We start from the raw sequence: 6,005 nt of genomic DNA on the forward strand, positions 1-6,005 counted from the left end.
TTTGAGTCTTGTACTCAAAGATAAATTTTCTTCTACCATTTCATAAAATGTATTTTCTGTGTGTTCATTTTTCTTTTTCCTGGAGTTCTGTGATTCACATGGAAAGTCTGCTGGGTCGAATACCCAAGTCTGCTGTATTCTCATCTTCATTCCATTAGTTCAACCCATGCGCGCCTTTGATTCATTTTTTGTGTTGTTTGTTGGAAATGATGATCCATTTTTGTAGATGCACTAAATTTGTGAACATATGTGTGCATGTGTGCACAGTTGTGTATGTGTCACATTTTACTCCTTCTAATTACTCTGATAATCTTCTCTATTGGAGTTTCTATTTGTTTTTGAAGTTCAAAGTTTAATTCTGTTCTGTGAATACTTAAGTCACATTAATACATTATGTATTTGCAAAACAATGCTATTGTGTGAATTGGTTAATCTGCTTAAAAATCTCAACCTCTGCTTACATGATCAGTTTCAGTAAGTTTTTGTTATTTGTTTCTGTCAAAATCTGAAAGGTTGGCCCTTAATTATTGTCATTTCATAAATGATTGTTAACTTCAATAAAAGATGAAATTCTGTTAGTTTCTCCACCTCTTGTTTCTATAGTCTTTTTTCTCTTTTACTAACGAACTCATTTCATTTTTTATGATGTTTACATAGTTGAAAAGGATACAAGCCCATATGGACCATTTAGGGTGGGGAGAGGTGAGGAGTGGGGGAACAAGGATGAGACAACTGCCTCCAACCTCCTTTTGTCTTTCTGTAACTAGGGTAAGTGGGAAATGAAGAGCAGAGGGCCTCTGCCATTAGCCCAACGGCATCACCGCCTGGGAATTGTGAAAGGCCAACCAGTGTCATACCAGGGTCCCAGATGTGGAGCATGTTCTAAGAGTACTTGTTACTTAAATGTTTCCAATAGTTCTGAGATGCTATTGGTTTCATCGCTTCAAGGTTGAGGAAATCCTTCCAAGTTCCATTGGTTGATATAATCTACCTTAGAGTCTCAGTTCATTGAGATACTTGCTGTCAAAGCTTGACCAGGGGGAGCTGTACAATTTGTTCTGCCATGGTTGCCATGTCCCCATGTTAATCTGGGCATTCCATCCACTGAACAGGCTTTAGCAAATAAGGAGGCTTATTTCCGACAATAGCAATCCACAGTCAGTACACAGATCCTGTGATTTTCACCATGGTTGGAGTTTCTGAGTCTAGTGATTCAGTTGGGGAGTTCCCAAAAGAAAATTCACCTGAGATGACCCTAGACTTGATTCCATGCCAGACAGCATAATGTTCGGTTCAGTTTATCACCCACATCAGCCTATACACACACTTGTGATTGCAGTTGCCAGTCATTTCTGTTCCCAGTTCCATCTCTTACACAAACCAATGGATACTGTGGCCCAGCCCAACCCTGCCTACCACACACTCAGTGTCTATGAAAACCATTGCAAACTGCAACCCACTTGAAGCAGCCCCCAGTAACCCCCATCAGGCCCACCCCCAGACTCAGTTCCTGTGTATACCATTATGCGCATTAGACTGGTCAGGTCTGTCCCACATCCCATTTGGCTCTCATACAGATCAGTGGGTGCTGGAGCCTAGCTCAACCCAACTGACCCCACCATCCAGCCCACACTCATGCCATCAGGTGCCACCACCTGTCCAGTCAGGCACGTCCTCAGCTCTCGTTCTCATGCTCATAGTTGGGAGCTGCAGTGTATCAGAGGAGTACCCACAGTTTCCTTACTTGTCCCAGTTCCAGACCTGGATCTTGCACTTTCTGGGTTGTTCTGAAGTCTATCCAGATGAGAGTTATCCCCAGTACCAGTACCTGCTAACCTGTGCTGCAGCAAAGCCCAACCAGCCTGTACTTACTCTGTCTCATGCATGTACCACCAGTGGATATAGTCGTTTAGTCCAGCCTGACTCTCCTCCTAACCCAACTCACATGCAGGCCAATGCGTGTTGTAGCCCTGCCCAGCCTGGACTATCCCAAGTTTCAGCTCTCACATTCACCAGTGGGAGCAGTGACCCTGCAGGGGAGCCCCAACAACCTCCATTCTGTGCTCGCCACTGCCCCAACCCACCTCCAGGGTCTTACATGTGATGGTGGATGCTGCAGCCAAGTCTGGCATGGATCTCCTCACCTTCGCATTTGTTGGTGGGCGCTCCAGCCCGGCTCAGCTAGTCTATTCCCAGTCCCAGCTCAGGCTGTCTGGTATTGCAACTTATCCCAGCCTGGACTGCTCCTAGTCCCAGATCTAATGTGAACTGTCTGGTGCTGCCGCCCAACTCAGCTTGGCCCGCACCTTCTCTTGATTCTCACATCTGCCAGTAGGTGCTGTGAACTGGACCAGCCTGGCCTGACCCAGACTTGAGTTACATGTATGTCTGTGGGTACTATAACCTGGTCTGGTCTGGTCTGGGTACTCCCAGTGCTGATTCTTATACTCTCCAGCAGGAACTGTCCTGACAAGGGAAATTCTCCATGTTTCTCTATCACATTACTTCCCCTGACCCAGTCAGCCCAAACCCATTCTGATTGTTACAGCCTTGTGCTGCCGGCATACCTCCAGACCCAGCTCTCACATGGTTCAGCAAGAGCAGAGACCTAGTCTAGGCTGTCCTACACCCACTCTGGCTCTTGCAAACACCAGCAAGTGCTGGGGCCTAACCCAGTCAGGCACACCCCAGACCTAGTCCACACCCATGCCAAGGGATACTGTGGCCATGTCCAGCCCAGTTCACTGTTCCCCCAATTCTGGCTCTTGTGCTCACTAGTGGGAACTGTAGACCAGCTGGGGTGCCCACTCTCAACCGCTGATCTTTTATGTGCCAGTGTTTGCTCTGACAAAGCCCAACATAATCCATCATCCAATGCATTGGTCATTGGATACTAAAGCCTGGCTCTGCATGATCCATGCCCAGTCCCAACTCTCACTGGTGGGTGCTGCAACCTAGCCCTGCCTGGCTTGCCCCCATTCCTAACTTTTATGCAAACTGGTAAGTGTGATAGCCTAGCCTAACCTGACACAGTCCACACCCTGTCCTGAGTCCCATGCATGCCAGTGTGTGCTATGTAGGGTTTGGTCCACCCCTGCCCAGTTTGCCCCCACACCCAGAGCCAACCCACATACCTGCCAACAAGTGAAGCAGCCCTGCCCAACCTGGCCAATATCCAGCCCTGACTCACCTGTTCACAGAGTCAGTGAGGGCCCACCAGGTAAACTCCCCAACTCCCCCATCGAGTCCACTCTTAGACCCAGATCTCATGCATGCCAGTAGATGGTAGGCCCTTACAAAAAGTCTGCCTCCCCCACCCCATCTCAGCCTTTGTGAGTGCTGGATAGATGTTGTGGCCCACCTGCTCCCTACCCAAATCTTGGGTGTGCCTATGGGTACTACAACCTGGCCAGCCTTACATGCTACCAACCCTAGCAACCATGAGCGTTCGGTCAGTCCCATGGTCATGTCCAACTCAGCCCATCACCATCCCCAGCCCTCAAGTAAACCAGATGATATGGCAGTCCCACAGGGGTGATCCCACAATTCCCTGTGGAATCTGCTCCCAGATCTGGTTCTCTCACATACTGGTTAGTGTCATGGCCCAGCTTAACATGGTCCATCCCCTGCCCCAACATGCACTGGTAGGTATTGTGGTTGAACCCTGCCAGGCATGCTCCCCTCCACTGTTTTCATGTGTGCCAATAAGTGTTGGTTGATACCAACAATCCCAGCTCAGGTCTCCAACATGGGCAGATGTATTGGTTTGGCTGTGAAAGCTCCTCAGGTTTCCCTCCTCCAATGCACCTGGTCTCAACCCTCTCATTTACCTGCAAGTACAGTAGCCTGCGTGGTGGAAATCCTTGAGAAATCATAACATACCTGTTACATTCTCCCTCAGCAGTCGTCCCTCCCACACATCTCCAAACCTGACTCCCTGAGCAGTCCACAGGCCCCCATGCCTACAAGCATGCAGATACCTAAGCCCAGTCCTCCAGCTGTGTGCCATGCCAACCTGGGACCCTGCCTGCCCACCCAAGGCCCGTGCATGCTCAGGCATGGATCCGCAGGTCCTATCTGCTGGTGTGCAGGCATCTACCATTAATATATCTTTAAAAAAATTAGGCAACTATGCTGACACACTGATACAGTTAACATAAATTTGGCATTAACCAAGCCCAAGACACCCACCAGCTATTAGCTGCTTTTCTTCCATTAGTGTAATACTTGCCTAGGTACAGTGGTACAACGCAACCTAGGCAGTTGCTAGGATTATTTTTATAGTGTTAAGTAATTTGTTAAACATAAAAGAGTTCTGCTGACCTACTTTATCCCTGTTTTGTTAGAAGCCATTTATTTTGCATATTCTCTTCACTCTAGGAGCTAGGATTCTGTATAATGTGTCATCTGTTTTCTTTACATATTGACTATGGATTAAATTGTAACTCCTGAAGTACCTTGAATGGGAAAAATCTTGATAAGGTAGGGAGGCGTAGAAATCTCTGGCTGAATGAATCTGGTATTTCCAGATGACAAAATGTAACTATCATCAACTGGTGTCTAATGACAATCTCTGTTCTTCAGTGTTGTGGAGGATAAGTTAGGTGTTCTCCCAGAATCAGGGCTGGAAAAGAATCTTGTATTGTAGAGCCAGAAACACTCAGTTGGAATTCACAAACCTCTGCAATCCAGAAGCACCCACATACGTACCCCACAAATCTCTTCCAAGGACCTTTCAGTCCTCCTACAACACCAAGATGAGGAGACCTATACAGGTTTTTTATACAATTTCCTAGAATCCCAAAGTCTTATGTCCTACAAGCCGAGTTACTGTTTGTCCCGACCTGTAGGACACGACTCTCAAACCCTAAGGGTGGACTGGGAATGCCAGGCTGCTGGCCCAAGAAACAGATGGATACACGTACTTGGTGGAAAAGAGTGCCTCCTGCTCTTTATTTTGCTCCTCATATACATACCTTCTTCTCTAGGGGAGGAGGGAAAGGGGAGGGGTTTCCTGGAAGTAATTATCTTCATTGAAGCAGGAAAAGAACTAATCATCTATATTGAAACAGGGGGAGAACTAATTATTTGAACAGGAACAAGGGTGGAGGTTTTGTTTCACTTGCTTTGCCCGGGATGGACTGACCACAATATCCTGCTTGCTGTGGTCCTGCTTGCCCAAGGTAGGTTTTGCAATGCAACAGGTTGTCAGGTAGGCCAAGTCTAAGGCCCATTAGTCTGTGGCTCCTAACAACTCTTCAGACAAGAAGAGATCCTGTATTTTGATTAGAATTATGGGACAAATGCCAGAATAAGCACATCCAAGTTTCCATCTTCACACTTAAGTAAAATAAAAGATGTGATTCCACCTATTTTACAACTTAACTATTACATACATTCCTTTTGAAAATGGAAGATCAAGTTTTTTAAGAGCTGGCATCCTTTTTATGTGAAATACATGTGGGAATATAGTCCATGTTGTATTGATGCTTATTTAGGGAATGAATATATAAATAATTAATTGAATTAACAAACCAGTAAATGGGCTTCAAGTAATCAAAGCGCTTTTTTATGAATTCAGTTGCTCATTTATTCAACAAGAATTTATGAAGCACATGTTGTGTTCTTTACTCTGTAAAGATAAAGCCAAATGACAAAAGAGGTTAGCACAGTGGTGCATCCGGCCACAGTGCCAGCATCCCATTTGGACCAGTTCATATCTAGGTTGCTCCACTTCTGGTCCAACAACTGGTGGCCCGGGATGGCAGCAGAGGTAGGCCTAACTGCTTGGAACCCTCACCCACTTGGGAAACCTGGAGGAAACTCCTGGCTCCCAGTTTCAGACTGACATTGTTCTGGCCATTATGGCCATTTGGGTGATGAACCAACAGACAGAGGATCTCTCTGTGTGTCTCTTTTTCCCTCCTTAACTCTTACTTTCTAGTAAAATACATAAACCTTTTAAAATAAAAATTAATTAATTAAAATAAGAAAAACATTGTAAT

The sequence above is a fragment of the Ochotona princeps genome, chromosome 1, assembly GCF_030435755.1.
Source record: "Ochotona princeps isolate mOchPri1 chromosome 1, mOchPri1.hap1, whole genome shotgun sequence".
Taxonomy (NCBI): domain Eukaryota; kingdom Metazoa; phylum Chordata; class Mammalia; order Lagomorpha; family Ochotonidae; genus Ochotona; species Ochotona princeps.